Source organism: Lissotriton vulgaris, unplaced genomic scaffold (genome assembly GCF_964263255.1).
Source record: "Lissotriton vulgaris unplaced genomic scaffold, aLisVul1.2 SCAFFOLD_2017, whole genome shotgun sequence".
Classification (NCBI taxonomy): domain Eukaryota; kingdom Metazoa; phylum Chordata; class Amphibia; order Caudata; family Salamandridae; genus Lissotriton; species Lissotriton vulgaris.
The window spans coordinates 299,326-315,825 of NW_028254977.1; the positions used below are offsets into that span (position 1 = coordinate 299,326).

General features: G+C 46.4%; 1 protein-coding gene across 1 annotated transcript in view; it reads left to right on the forward strand.

The window, feature by feature from the left end:
• The window catches only part of LOC147659362 (uncharacterized), a 264,922-nt gene that overhangs the window by 206,280 nt on the left and 42,142 nt on the right, over positions 1-16,500 (forward strand). The window lies entirely within an intron of this gene.

The following is a 16,500-nucleotide window of genomic DNA, read 5'->3' on the forward strand; positions in this document are numbered from 1 at the left end:
AAGCCCCCAAGGGATTAGTAGGGTTAACCTTCAGTTCTGAAGTGGGTTCTGGCATATTTGGAACACCCACTCAGGCTGCCCTTGTCTGTGACAGTCATTATGATATAATGGGGTATCCCACAATTGTCCGCAGTCCTAGGTTGTGTTCGGTATAAAGAACAATGGTCTCAGACTTTCTTCAGCTGCAGTTTAGTTGTGGAAATATTTAAAAGGGCATCAAATATAAATAGTATAGGATCATTGATGCACCACCAATTTCTTCAACATGTACTTATGTACATCCTCAAGTAACATAACGGCACCCCAAATTCGCTCCAATAGTGTCTGTTTACTTTTCTTATAGTTATTTTCATAACAGATCACCATTTTAAATGTTTCCAATAGAAAGGTTGCTCCAAAGGGAGTGTGATAGGGAGAGGTGTTCGTGAAGTAGGATAGATATGAAGGAGGGGAAATAAGTCAGGACAGATTCAACAAACACTCAATCTACTCTTGGAAAAACATAGCAAACTGGCTGTGACATATCAGGACTCTGTGCAATGAGATGACACTGGTGATGTGGTAGTATTAATGGCGGCAGCCCATTGGGTCTCAGTGATTTTGATCCATCTGCGGCGAGCAGGGGGTCGTGGTGATCATGCGATGGTGAAGTGTACGATGCTGTGGTCAGTTCAGGTGAGTTCGGAGGCATGGCTTAATGTGATTCTATTGCTGGCTGTAAAGATTGGTTCCAGGGTGTGTCCTGCGCAATGTGTGGGGCTGGTGACCAGTTGTGTGAGTCCAATGTTGCTTATGCTTTCCAGGAGGTTGGCAGAGTTGGTGTCATCAAGGTGGAAGTTCAGGTCACTGAGGAAGATGGAGTGCTTGGAGTATGAGGCTGTGAGGGTTATGAAAGCAGAGATGGCATTGCCGAACCCAGGTGGAGGCCGGGGATCTGTAGGCAAGGGATCGTCTGATGGTGGTGCTGATGTGGATTCGAATTTGGAAGTTGAGGTGCTCTATAATTGCTGAGATATCGTCTTTGGTGGTGGTGCATTGGAGACTCTCCTTGTGGATGATGGTGATGCTTCCTTCGTGCTTGTTGGTGCATTATCTCTGTGTCATCTTGTAGCTGTTGGATGTCGCAGTCGTGATGTCAGGTGCTGAGGACTGTGTGAGCCAGGTTTCGATGGTGAACATCACATCAGGGCTGGCTGTGGTGATGGGGTCTCAAATCTAGGTGGCATGCTGCAGAGGGATCAGCCGTTGAGTAGCATGCACCGGAACTGTTCCAAAGAGTTGGAGGTTAGCTATGCAGGTGTGGCGAGGATTTCAGAGTTGCAGGTGAATCGGCACTGGTGGCAGGCATTGTGTTCTTCTGTGCTTCTCAGGGGAAAAAATTCAGCAGTCATCGTTGTCGCCCCTGTGCGCCAGGGGTAGGGCACTCTGAAGTGGTGTAGCGATGGATGGCAGGAGAGCCAGGAATCATGGTGCTGAGCGCTGTCCAGGCTAGTCTTTGGCGAGTCTGCTGGACGGCTGCGCAGCAACCTCCTTAAGTAGTCATGGCAAGTGGGAGTAGCTGGCAGGGAGGCAGTAGGGTCAAAACTAGTGGGACTAGGTAAAAACAGCGGCAGGCATGTTCGGAAACAAAAACTGCTTGACTGTGTACTGGGCCACAGGCAAACAGTGCAACGAAATCAGTGAAGTACAAAATAAATTAAACAAATGGGTAAGGGGGTAAGGGGGTAGCCTTACGGCTAGAGTGGTCGACTTTGAAGCTGGGGAACTGGGTTCGAGTCTTTGCAACAACGCTCAACATCCTGTGATTCTGGGCAAATCACCCTCCCCGTGCCTAACAAAAATAAATGTGTCCTCATTTAACAAAACTGGTGCTATGTAAAGCGTTCTGATACCCAATGTCTCGGGTCTTATTTGTACTATATAAAACTCTAAAAAAAAAAAATGACATGAAATTGCAATGTCATGTATTATGAGATTAAATAGAGCTGCCCCTGTGATGCGAAAACAGTTACAGTTGGTTACCCGCACAAGTGTGTCCTGCTCGTTTGCCATTCTCAGTCTGCTGACTCCACAGGGACATGCAGCCATCTGGTCACTCCATTTGAGCCATCTCTTTGACCCCATCCCATTGAGCTTAAGATCACAGTTCCCATCCGTTTTTATGCACTTTCTCCGTTCACCTGAATAGGAAGGTGTGCAACCATTTCAAGTCTTGCTCCTCTTCCTGGAGGCGGAGTGGGTGTCTGAGGTGCTGTCTCTGAGGGTCTGAACATGACTACACTGCCAGCATAGCTGCAAAGTTTTCAGTTTGCTTATGTGTGACATTTTCATGTTTTTAGCGTGTGTATATGTGATATGTCAAGTCTTAATGTGTGACACTGTGTGAGACACTTCATCAGAAGCAGAACAAAACAGGTATGTCACTGTAATGTGATAAAATGAGAGAATAAGCAATTGACTTCACCTGCTGTGTAGGTGGGGTCCACGTTAAGGGGCCGATTAGGATCGCGGTTTTCCCGCATCCTCCCGGCCGGCGGAAGCCACCGCCGGCCCAGAGGATGCGGGAAAACCGCTGGGGAGGCACAAAAGACCCACTGCCAAATTAGGATGGCGGTGGGTCTCAAAATCGGTCCACAGCTTTTCCGCCGCGGTGCCTTCCGACCGCGGCGGAAAAGCTCTAACATGGCTGGAGGTGTCTATCAGACACCGACAGCCATATTAGGATGGGGGTCAACAGATGCCTTTCTGCGGCAGATTCTCCGCCGTGGAAAGGCATACAGTGATTTCTTTGGGGGCCCGTTGCGGGCCCCCAGGTTGAGTGGGGGGGGGGGTGGTGGGTGCACATGGGGGGTACCTATGGTACCCCCCCTGCCTTTACGTGCATGAAGCGGCAGGCACCGCACGTTGCCTGCCGCTTTGTGCATGCAAATGCACTGTTGTCATTTTTTACATTGCGGCAGCACCCGCCGCAATGTAAAAAATACAGGATGTGACCGCCAGGGTGGCGGTCACATCCTAATTGCCATGGAGGGACCGCCGCTGCCCATGCGGACGGTCCCTCATACTCAGTGGTGGCGGACGGACGCAAGTCCGTCCGCCATCATAATCGACCCTATCTCTGTAAGGCATGTTCATAACAAAATCATACCCAACTAACGAGAGGACCATTAATATAAATGGGGTGACCTAAAAAAATGTCAAAGGACCTGGGTATCAATTGGTACAGAAAACAATAGGTTCTAGACAATATTATTACGTATCCGAATCAACGTTAATCACGTTTCTTTTTCATAAATGATTAAATCCTAAAATAGAAAAGGAAAAACACAGCCAAAATACATTCTAAATGAAACAGTACCCACTGGTATAATTATGCCGAAACAACATTTAATTTATTCATATTCAATTATCCATAGTTGAATTCAGAGCATACAATTAACTTAAAGAAGAGGGGGTTACTACCAGGAAGTGAGAAGAAAAGTGAAGAGTTGGTGCTCACGTGAAAGGAAGAGAATCAGAAATAATTGAAAAAACAATATTTTCTACAATGTATAATATCTGCTAAGGTCACAGACCTTAGGTTAGCAGGCCTGCCTCTAGTGTCATTCAAGTCTTAGTCGTTATTTTTCTTTGGTCAAATCACAGTGAACCTAAGTTCAAGGATGCTGCGCCCCCAGCGATAGGGTGGGCAACCCGTCAATGGTGTGCCATAATCCACAATGTCAGAGTCAATATCAAAACTGGCCATAATCAAAACGTCCCAGGAAAGGGGTAAATCCCTTGACAACCGCTGTGGTTTAGCGGCGAGAGACTTTCTTATTGAAAATTAGTATGAAGTATATTGTCTAGGACCTATGTTTTCTGTACCAACTAACGAAAGGGCCAGATGCAAGAGGCAGAGAGAATCACACCAGGCCTGGGGTATAACTTAATATTCAGTCATCCGGAAATAAAAACAAAACACCCACCTGTTGCCTCATTCAGCCACCGCTGCTGGTGTGTGGTAAAGGGGCCCAGTGCAGACTGAGACGACTCATGAAACAGCAGGCACATACTCGGCTGCAATATTTAAATTGACCACCCTGTGCAGCCCTGTCTATTTCCAAACAATCCGTGACATGCTCACACCTTGCGGTGATGTGGAGGACAAATTATGAAAGAAGTGTTAGTCTAACCCGAGATGCGTGGCACTTGGCAGGGCTGTGATAGACATAGGACCCTTCCTTGTCTGCAGGAGGATGGATGGACGTGTGGCTTCTGCTGCTGGCTCTGCCGTCGGTGACCCGGAAGTAAGGCACTGGCTTCCTTGTTTGAATGCACCGCCCCCTTCTGCTGCTGTCTCTACCGTCAGTGACCGGGAAGTAAGCAGTGGCTTCCTTGTTTGAATGCACCGCCCTGTGCTGACGCTGTCTCTGTCGTCAGTGACCCGGAAGTAAGCAGTGGCTTCCTCCTTTGAATGCACTGCCCTGTGCTGATGCTGTCTCTGCCGTCAGGAACCCGGAAGTTAACTCTTCCTGTGTTGTAAATTCGGCTCTTAGAAGGTACAAGAAGCTCCGGGGCCCGCGGTCCGTCATCAGCCCCCGGGGGCCCCTCGTGGCCCCTGGTCCTCACTCAAGGTGAGTTCACGCCACGGGGGGGATGTGGCGTCGTGGCCGGAGCTGCAGCCTGGGGTCAGATTCACTCAGCAGTTTGGAGGAGGGCCTTCCAGTCAGTTGTGAGCAGGGCTCTGGGCCTCGGTGGGTTTTACCTGCTCTTCCTTCTGTGTTTGGGGGAGGGGGGGCCTTCCTGTCAGTTGTGAGCAGGGCTCTGGGCCTCGGTGGGTTTTACCTGCTCTTCCTTCTGTGTTTGGAGGAGGGGGGGCCTTCCTGTCAGTTGTGAGCAGGGCTCTGGGCCTCGGTGGGTTTTACCTGCTCTTCCTTCTGTGTTTGGGGGAGGGCCTTCCTGTCAGTTGTGAGCAGGGCTCTGGGCCTCGGTGGGTTTTACCTGCTCTTCCTTCTGTGTTTGGGGGAGGGCCTTCCTGTCAGTTGTGAGCAGGGCTCTGGGCCTCGGTGGGTTTTACCTGCTCTTCCTTCTGTGTTTGGGGGAGGGGGGGCCTTCCTGTCAGTTGTGAGCAGGGCTCTGGGCCTCGGTGGGTTTTACCTGCTCCTCCTTCTGTGTTTGGGGGAGGGCCTTCCTGTCAGTTGTGAGCAGGGCTCTGGGCCTCGGTGGGTTTTACCTGCTCCTCCTTCTGTGTTTGGAGGAGGGCCTTCCTGTCAGTTGTGAGCAGGGCTCTGGGCCTCGGTGGGTTTTACCTGCTCTTCCTTCTGTGTTTGGAGGAGGGGGGGCCTTCCTGTCAGTTGTGAGCAGGGCTCTGGGCCTCGGTGGGTTTTACCTGCTCTTCCTTCTGTGTTTGGGGGAGGGCCTTCCTGTCAGTTGTGAGCAGGGCTCTGGGCCTCGGTGGGTTTTACCTGCTCTTCCTTCTGTGTTTGGGGGAGGGCCTTCCTGTCAGTTGTGAGCAGGGCTCTGGGCCTCGGTGGGTTTTACCTGCTCCTCCTTCTGTGTTTGGAGGAGGGCCTTCCTGTCAGTTGTGAGCAGGGCTCTGGGCCTCGGTGGGTTTTACCTGCTCTTCCTTCTGTGTTTTCTTTGGCCCATGGTCCGGCTTCATTGACCCTGAGGGATTCCCACCATACATACTGTTGATATAGACTGCACCCATCTCTTGTGCTGCTCCCTGTCAACATCTCTCCTCTGTCCTGATGGGTCAATGAGAGCGAAACCCCGTCAGCGCCTCCTTTGGCAAAGTTAAAGAGGAGCCGAGCTTGCATTTTTGTTCCTGTCATTTGATGGATTTGTTTTCTGTATTTTTTCTCCCTGTCATTGACTTTCTCTTTACAGTGTGAATTAAATGTGTAACCATTTGTTTTGTGTAAGTCCGTGAACACCGTTTGTGTTTCATGAATTGTTTCTTATGAATACTTTGCAATAACAAACACGCTTCTAAAAATTGTTACAGATATCTTCTCATTATTATTTTCCTTCTGTTTCTTCTCTTTCTATATACAATGGTTTATTTATGTAAACTGATAGTGTACCCAGTGTGTAAGGTACTTGGTTACCTGCTCCATTAGCCACCACTCCGCACTACGAGGGTGTTTAATTGTAGCGGGGTTAATCATCTCCGCCCCTAAGGGGTCTTTAATCTCATGCGATGGAGAGGGTTGATCTAAATTCTCACCCAGGCTCCATAAGATATCCTGGGGGTCAAATATGAATTCATCCATTTCCATATCATCATAGCAGACATGCCAACCCTCCCGATTCAGGCGTGAGACTACCGATTTGAAGGCTAGTCTCCCGACTCCCGATTCGTACAAGCAAAAACCCGATTCGTCTGGGGTTCCAGCTGTCAGGGCTTGGTATTGTGTAAAGTGCTAATACTTCCAACAAAGAGTGGCGATGCAGGGGCTCTCGAAGGGGTGAAAAACCAACAAAGCGTCATTAACTTGGGAATCGTCTTTCAAAAACCTGCAAAGTACTTGAGGGTGGGGGGGGGGGGGCTGTTTCAGCCCGGGCTGCCACAGGGGGGTGGGGGTGCATGCACTACCAACAGCCTGCCAGGCCAGGGCCCAACACTTGCATCACCCTCTCTGCCTGCCATTGCGCTCTAGACTTCTGAAAGGTAAGAAAAAAACTTGCATTTGCGTTTCAAAGTCCGATTCTGCAGCAGCCACTTCCAAAGCCCATACATGCCAGTAACCCGATTCAAAGCCCCATTCTCCCGATATTTTTTTTTTAAATCTCCCACTTTGCTCTCCAGAAGTTGGCATGTATGTCATAGTCCATATTCTCCACTGATGAGTTTGGACTGCCCCTTGAGTCTTTTGTGTCAAGAAGGTCACTCCTTCCCATCATGCCTTTATGGACAACCGTTCTCTGTGCCCTGTCAAGGTGACCTCCTTCTCTTGTGCTTTTGAGAGCCTCACTCTCTATCATGTGCAGAGGCCACCAGTGCTGGAGGAGTGGTTGAACGCCTTCTCTACATGTTTCATCTTTTGGGAAACCTTGCCCCCTCTCTGGGGTTCAGAGGTAGAACCGGAATCTCCAGTTGAGAGAGAAAAATCATTTTCCTCTACAGAGGTTCCCCTCTTCCTCTTAATCCGGCTTCCACCGTCTCCCTTACTGAGGGCATGAGTTCCTCCTCTGTAAAGCTCTTTGTGGATTCCCCCATGACCTCAGGGACTGCATGGGTTTGGGGGTTGGTGGTATCCATAACCAGCATGGTATGAGCTTAGAAATGCAATCTTTGGGTTCAACGATTACTCACAAAACCTACTAACGGTTTGTTGGTTAGGAATATGCAGGTATTTTACTTTTCAGTATTTCAGTATGCCAATGCCTCCGATACCCTCTTCGGGTGCAGTGCAACCGTTGCAACTCTCGAGTGGGGAGCTGTTTCCTTTGCTATGGGCTCCGAGCGAGAAAAAAGTCAACATAATGGAAGGACGGTCACTGGAGCTGTTCCTTTTTAGGTCTCGGCCTGCGTAGGCTGCGCTTGTGCAGTCTCGCTGGGGAGATCTTACGATTTTCAGAGTGGGGCTTGAACCCTCCCCTCTTCTCCATTGGCTGGCCTCCTGAATGCTGGCCAGCCATTGGAGAAGACAGGCGTCTTTTCATTTAAGCCCTGTCTTTTTGGGATTCGGGGGTGTGTTTTTTTAGGTTCTTTCTCTCTCTGACATCCTCATTCCGAAACACGCCCCCCATCACGCTGCCTGCACACCCAAGTCGGCTCTCTGATTGATTGACAACTGCTAAATAAACACTACCATTGGTGTTCCTTATTAACCAATCAGAGGGCCGACTGGCGCGTGCAGCCAGCGTGAGCAGACAACGGGTGATATGGATACCTTTCTCCTTATTATCGTGCTTCGTGTCTTCACTACCAGCCCCACTCTCAGCCTTTGTGCAGGGCATTTCTCATCAAACTCGCACCTTGTTTCATCCACAGCGACCAGAGGCATTTCAGTGTGCGGTGCGCGCTACGCACCAACATTCTCCCACTGGCAGACGTGGGCTCTCCCTCCACATCATCATCGCTGGTCGAACAGTTCCCTCCCTCCTGCAGACTGAACAGGGAGTGAGATTAACACCCCCACCCCCTCAGCTCTGCAGAAAACACATACACAGACACATCACTGCTACAAGGTCTGTGGCGTGGGAGCGAGCACCAGGAGAGGGTGCCGTAGAATGCCTGAGAAAGAGTTTAAAAGCTACCACCAAAATAATCCATGGCAGCGATGCAGACGCCAGCAGCACGGGCAGCAGCAGGCACAGGTCGGCAGTGTCCCTCCAGCAGCAGAACAAATTAACCTTTATATCCAAGTGGCGGCGGTGGCGGCATGCACCATTGACGGGAGGGGGGCGCCCACTCCCTGCAGCGGCACTCAGTAACCTGCCAGCCCCGGTACAAAGGTTCCACGATGTTATCAGGCTCCCGGAGCTCGTTCGACGTCAACCAGCACCATCCGGGGCAGTACATGGTGAGCACAAACCGGGCCAGCACTATGGGCACCCTTCTTGTTATTCCACCACTCCTCTCTTTCTATTTATTTTTATTTTTTTTATTTTTGGCTTCGTTGAAGTCTTCTCTGACCTGCTTATGTCAGAGATCGCGGTAGGTACAGTTAGTGTGAGATGACATGTTTTTTTCATCGCTGTGGTTGTTGGGCAGTTGGTTCTGTTGTTAAAACGGTATATGCAGGCGCTGTTTGGTCTGGATGTCTGGGTAGATATGATTTCAAAACTGGTCTCGTGACGGATACGAAGGTCAGTTGCCTGGCAAGTGAAACTTTCCCCGTTTAAAAAAATAACACAAGTGGAAAGTTTTGTTTGGAAGTTGCGTCGTCGCCACTAGGTCTGATTCTGGGATATTTGCCTCTGTTAGTGTGACGATAGTTATCGACGATACTGAATATGACACACTTGGGATAATCGACTTAATAGGGATGGACTGATGAGCTGGTCGTTGTACCAGTTTGACTGCCATACTCGCTGAGTTGGTGCTGGGTCTGACCTCCATGAAGTCATTGTTCAGCGTTTGACTCATGGAGGTGTCCTTACCGGGTCTGTCAGGCGATCAGCGTGGAAATAGTTGTTTCTGCATCTGGCGCCAAAGATGTCTTCGTTGGCAAGCACAACTTTTGAGCAGTTAGCCATATCCAGTGTGACTCTGACAAACTTGTCTTTTCAGTAATTGACTCACATGAAGTTGTCATTATCACATCTAGCTCCGAGGAGTCTTTGTTGGCATTGCCAACTTGGCAAGAACACATTTTGTGAAGTTAGCCATATCCAGTGTAACTGACAAACTTGTCTTTTCAGTAAATTTGTCCCATGAAGTTGTCATTACCACATCTAGCTCCGAAGAAGTCTTTGTTGGCATTGCCAACGTGGCAAGCACACATTTTGTGAAGTTAGGCATATCCAGTGTAACTGATAAACTTGTCTTTTCAGTAAATGAGTCGTATGAAGTGGTCATTGCCACATCTAGCTCAGAAGAAGCCTTCGTTGGCATTGCCAACTTGGCAAGTACAACTTTTGTGAAGTTAGACATATCAAATGGGACTTCAGTAATTGACTCCCATGAATGTGTCATCCCTGCTTGTGATCGTGTTTTCTTGCCTCTGTTCGCTGGGGCCTTACTGGGCAGAGAGCTCTGTGTGTATGTGTGTGTGTGTGTTTTGGGCTGTGTGTGTGTGTGTGTGTGTTTTGGGCTGTGTGTGTGTGTGTGTGTTGGGCTGGGTGTGTGTGTGTGTGTGTGTTGGGCCGTGTGTGTGTGTTGGGCTGTGTGTGTGTGTTGGGCTTTGTGTAGGTGTGTGGCTCTGTGTGTGTGGGTGGGTGCGTGTGGCTCTCTGTGTGGCTCTCTGTGTGGCTCTGTGTGTGCGGGTTCAATTGCAATAGATCTCGCATTTGCGAGAGATTAAGCTATTGGCATTGTAAATGACAATGACATTTATTTATATGTTTTAAAAACAAAAATAATGTCATGAGCAATGCCAATAGCTCTAACTTTAACAAAGCCGAGACCATTGCATTGTAAATGCTTGTTTAGGCGGTGTTCACTCATAGCAACGCTGCCTAACAGCCCGTCCAAAGACGCAATGCAGCCTGAGCTTGGTGATTGTTTCCAGGCAGCAAATGAGTTCCATCTTTGAAAGTTATTTATTGTTAGAGTATTTTTTTCGTTTAAAGCAAAAGGGGGGCGCAACACTGCGTTATTGAAGGCGGTCGTGTCCCCGCTGCTTAGTATGTTATGGCATATTTCATCGGCAGGGACAATTGCTGCAGTATTTTCAAAATAAACATGTGTTACTTCTTTCGGTTATAATTTTGATTTAGTTGATAGACCCTTCCTACGGTAATGATTTAGATTTAGTCGATAGAATCTGGATCAATGGTCAAATCACCAAATTTATTGTCGTGAATAATTGTCTGCATCCCTCCCAGGCCAGTTTTTATGCGGGCTTAACTACTTAATATGCTCTTCTAGAAGTGACAGAGTTTAATAAAACTGAGCTTGACTCTAGTTATTAAAAAAATAACAGTTTTAGTCTTGCTTGATCTGTCGCCCACCTTTGATGCGGTTTCTCATGAAATGCTACTGTTGCAACTGGAAGAAATTGGTATAGCATCATTGTCTGAAACTGGATAAATTTTATCATTGCGGGCAGACAGCACGCAGTTCATCTATCCCCCATGCCTCAGAATTTAAAGGAGGTAAACTGCAGAGTACCACAGGACTCTATCTTTAGCCCCACTTTATTTAACATCCATATTGCCCCTTGCTACTGTGGCACAAGCTTGGGGTTTTAATGCCATATCGTACTCGGACGATACCCAATTAATGTTTTCCTTTCAAGACTTGGACAACTTGTGATAGCCAACCTTTAAGGCTGTCTCGTGGCAGTGGCAGAATAAAGGCATAAGAGCTGCCTCTTCCTGAACTCGACTAAATCAGAGATCTTAGTATTTGGCACATCCTCACCGCTGGGCACGTCGAATTTGGCCATTAGAGCTGAGAACACCCCCAGCCCCCACCACCGTGGCTAAGAATTTGAGAGTTAAAATTGACACTTTCTTTCAAACCACAAGTCATAGGGCCAGATGTAGGTAGCCTAATACCGGTCGGTAACGGCTGAAACTACTGAATTTCGGCCGTTACTGACCGGTATTAGGCTTTGCAGATGTAGAAGGCCAAATTGAAGGATTCGGTAATTTACCAAATCGGTAATTTAAGCAATCAGTAAATTACCGAATTCTTAAAATACCGATTCGGTAAATTACCGAATCCTTAATGTAGGGAGCACTCAAATGAGTGCTTTTCTCATTTCAGGATTCGTTATTTATCACTAACTAAAGTTGGTGGTAAATATCATAAACCGTGAAAAAAGCAATTTTTTGCAATTTTTAACAGTGTCATGTGGCAGACATGCATGCCCTTAGGGCATGTATGTGTGGCACATGTGCACCCATGCGCTATACAGGGGTACAACAGGGTGTCAATGTGACACCCTGCCACCCTTGTAGGTCTTCCCCCTATTACCAAATCGGTAATTCCCATTCATTATATGTGCCTCCAGGCCCATAGGAATGAATGGGACTTACCGATTCGGTAATTACCGATTCTTAACGATTCGGTAAAATTTACCGAATCATTAGCTACATCACATTTACCGATTCCTAAATACAGAATCGGTAAAATTCGGTATTTAGGAATCTGTAATATGTGATTACCTACATCTGGCCCAAGGTCTTTTTCTGATATATGTTTTGCATTACTGACATTTCTTAGGAAATTTTGCAAATTTCTACAGATAATACACATAAATGCATTGCTCACGTCCTAATTACTTCTAGGCTGGACTATGCAAATGACTTGTGTTTTATGTCCCAAGTTGATCTAGATGCATTTTGTAATGATTTTTAATAATTTTATACAATAAAAATTGACTTGACTTGACTTGGTATTTGGGGCCCCTCAAAGGCTTGTAAACAGATTACAACGGGTGCAAAACGCTGCAGCTCCCCTTGTGCTGAATATTCCATAACACACCACAATCTGAAAGGGGCTGGAAACACTTCACTGGCTTCCTATTACCCAAAGAATAACATTTACAGCACTTTTATTTACTTTTGGGGCTGTAATTTTGACATGCCCGGCCTATATTCAAGACAAGCTTAAAAGATAACAACCCCACAGAAATGTACTGTCTACCCACCAAAATCTTCTATGTATCCCAAGAATATATAAACCCAGAGCTGGAAGCAGGGCCTTTACCTCTCTGGCACCTTCAACTGTGAAAATTGCTTCCTGATTATCTTCGGAATATGTCATCAGAGGCTATGTTCAAAGCCCATCTAAAAACTCCTCTTTTGAAAGAGTTGTGCATTTTATCTCTGTTTTAGTAACGGGGATTGCTAGTCGTTCTGCTTTCTTAGACCTGCAACTAGTGCCAGAACGCTCCTATTGGAACAGCTGGTTGCGCTTCAGTCCCTTCATTCATTTTGGGACCCCAGACTATGAGGCCAGGACTGGGTGATAGGATATTCCAAACACCCCAGGGGATGGAAGCTTTAAGAAACTTCTCTTACTTCAAAGCTTGCACCAAGAATAAATAGTGGACTTCATACCCCAGCTCTTCAGTACACATCAGGACCTGTGGAAAACTCTGCCAGGAGGAAGGACTGCCGTGCTGCCGAAAGGACTGCCACTCTGCAGGACTGCTGCCCTGCTGGATTTCTGACCTTCTGCCCTCTGCCTGGGTGAGAAGTGCTTGAACTGCATCTCTCAACCCAGGTTTCCAGAGTGACTGCAAGGGCTACTTGGCTGGCCTTCTGATTAGAGCTTCAGGGACATAAGAGGCTCCAACAACCTTGAACCTAGCACCTTGACTCTGCCAGCTGTGATTCCTGCCCTCCCAAGTAGTGCCCCCCAGTCCTGGACCCTTGGAAGTGGGCTTGAAAGTGCTTTGCCATCTCATCTGTGGATCAGCAGAACAGATGCATACCCTCCGCTGCGCCGTGGAACCCCCCAGGAGAACTGATGCATAACCCATGGCAGCGCCGCATAACCGCAGCTGCGCAACACATCTCCACGCAAGGACTGTGCATTGCCTACAGCACCCTATCAAAACCGTTGTCGCGCTACGCTTCTCCATGCAAGGACTTTGCATCGCCTTACATCACTTTCCAGAACGGCCATTGCGTGACACATCTCATTGCCCGGACCTCACACGCCTCTGCTTTGGGACGCATCCTTGCCGCGGGACTCTGCCTCACTTTGCAGCCGGAATTTAAGTTGCTTTGTTCAATGGGCCTTACATGGTCCTTGTAGCCGGCCTGTGCTCCACCGCAGTTGGCCTGAACTTTTTTGGCACTTTGTATTTTTTACCACTGTTTTCAGTCAAATCTTCAAATTTGCATATCTCAGGTTTTATTGATTTGGATTTTTGTTATTTTGGTTTTCATTTATTTATTAAAATGTACTTTATTTTCCTAATTTGGGTTGGGATATTGCTTGTGTTCTGTTTTCACTTTATTACGGATTGAAGTGCTGCAGAAATACTTTTCACATTGCTTGCAAGTTAAGCCTGGTTCTTTTGTGCCAAGCTGCCAAAGGCTCAAACACAGTGATAGAGCGCGCAGGTCACCCGGCTATAATTTTTACCAATACTCGCCTGGGCCCATAATTCAATAACAACATATAACTTAATCGGGTAACCCTCGCTCTACTACCAGTTATGTTTACTTACTAGGTTCTACACCATTGACTTGCCAATCCTTGTCGCTGGTACCTGTAAACCTCTTGAATCAGGGTGTTAGATTGAAGATAGCTAGCAAAAATAACATTTGCACTCCTATAATAACCACAGACTCGGTAAAGGTTTAAACTCTTTATCTAAATTTCTTAAATGGTCATGATCCAAAGATTGAACTCCAAAAGACTCTCAATAATGAAAATCAGAATCCGAATGTAACTATGCAAGCTATGAATTAAACAGTCATTAAGCATTTAGCAATAGGGAGCGTAAGAAAAAGGAACATCAAAATGCAATCAACAGTGATCATGAAGGGAGGGTAAGAAAAGGGAACATAATATGCAATCAAAAAAATTTGAGCATTTAACAAAAGGGAGGGTAAGAAAAAGGAACATATGTAATCAAAGCTTTAATGGTAGGAAGGGTTAAGAGGAGGGAACAATACAATGACGAACCCACACAGATTTATATTTACCTAGAATGGTGTGAAGACCAACCCTGGCCACGGGTCAGTTAATGGACAGAAAACCCCAAAAATTGAAGTTGCCATCAGATGCAGATTCAGAATCAGGACAGGAAAACCAGATTAGGATCAGGACAGGACCACCGCAGTTCAGTTGCAATGCCTTAGCTACTCCCTCTCTGCAGCTAACAGTCAGAACCCCTATTGAGTTCTCAAATTCACCATCAAAGTGCTTCCCCAGCACCTCTGCTTCCCCCGGACCCCGATTGGGTCAGCGAATCGTCTAACAGAGTGCTCCGCCACACCTCTGCTCTCGATCACCTATGGAGTGCGTTGGGTCAGTGACAGGTCAGCTATTCGGACAAATTAACTAACTAAGCCTACCCTAGTTATACTATTTTCCAGGTCAGTGTACCACCCCCCAATGTTGCAAGTGTAAGAATCCCCAATTTCGATTGGTCAAAGAGGAGGAGAGGTCGTCACACCACACCAAAATTGAGACTTTTACCGTCTCATATTCAAATTTACGTTTCCGCCCATCAAATTTAGGTTCTCATGACATCTTTATTCCACCCAACAATGGATGTTCTATTGGCAAATAGATTGTTATAACTTTGTAAAAATTTGAGTTCAGGAGTTCATGTTCCCAGGAGCATCTTCTAGTCAGTCAGCTCCTTGGCTACAGTCTAAAGGTCACTGTTCCAGGGACTTGAGACTTTGCGCAGTCGCAGTTTCAACAAAGATGGAGTACAGCGTTACGAGACAGGCCAGTTTTCAGAATGTAACATGAAATGGAAAAGAAACAGTTTTAGAACACAGAATAAATGAATGCACTGTATACCATGTATCTCTACTCTATTCCCATTATTTTATTTAAACTACTGCGTTATGAGTTAAGCAGAACGAACCGCTTAGCAAAACCAGCAGTGCAAGCTTCGTGCATTTGAGAATACAAATCAGCCATATTAGCTCTAATGCGCAGAAGCGAAAGATTCCCTCCAAAGCATAGAATACGCCATGTCACGTAAGTGTGACAGATGCATGCGCAATAGAAAATCCCACGTAGCAGCAGCCATATTAATACAAGCGTTTGTGTTGTGTAATGCGATATTAATAGACAAAACATGTTAGTACATTCCGAGTTATTTGAGGTTCTTGAATACAAGCAAGGCGCTTTTCATGCAAATTCTTCTTGCTCCATCAATCCCCTCTTTAATGATATTTTATATCATCACCAATTAATGAAACAGATGCCAACTTTCACAGTTCACCCAACTCAATTTCTTCAAACTTTCTCTTTTGGTCTCTTTTCAATATGATTGTGAAATGTTTTCACTTTCTTGTATATATTTCCATTCATCTTTTTTTGGTTCACTGTATAAGACTTTTTGTGCTTACGACATTTGCAACAGATCATTATCCCTAAAATCGTCAGGGCTATTCCCACCATTGGCATCAGTATTTTACCTACGAAACTTTTTCCTACATTTAGAAAGCCAACTACCTATAGAGGAGAGACCATCTGTCAGTCTCTTCCATGCACTGTCGACCTCCAGTGGTTTGAGTTCTCTTTCCAAATGTTTAATATTCTTTACATACCTTTTTATTTCCACACTTTTGTCTGGTATGTAAGTGCAACAATGTTGCCCTTTCAACATTCTACAGACTCCGCCCTCTTTTGCTAATAATGCATCAAGAGAAAGGCTATTTTGGAAAACCATTGATCTGATCGCACCCAGTTCGGTATTGATCATCAGAAATCCTCCAGCAGTGTCAGTCGATAAACGATCCACCACTGTAGACAATTTGCAAATCCTTTGAGTATTCAGAACCACTCCCACTGATGGTATCAATGCACTAAATATGTCACCTACAATTTCAGAAAAACTAGCTCTTTTATATCTTGTTAATCCATTTGCTTCTTCATTGCTTCCAGTGTTTTTACCCACATGAAATACCTTTGGGAAAACTATTCCAAAATAGTAGCTCCCATACCAGTGGTCAGGCAATTTAAAATATGCTTTGTTCCCACAAATGTAATAGATCCCAGGAGAAACTGGTTCAGTTCCATCTTTGAAACCCCAACCCCCAATTACCCAGTAATTGTGTTCACACTCACTGAAACCAATGAATATATTGTTATAATAACTCGTTCTCTCTCTATGGAGACAGAGTTTCCCTTTCTTTTCAAAATCCAGCAACATAGCAGCATGAGTCCTGCCATTTGAGGTAATCCCTATATTT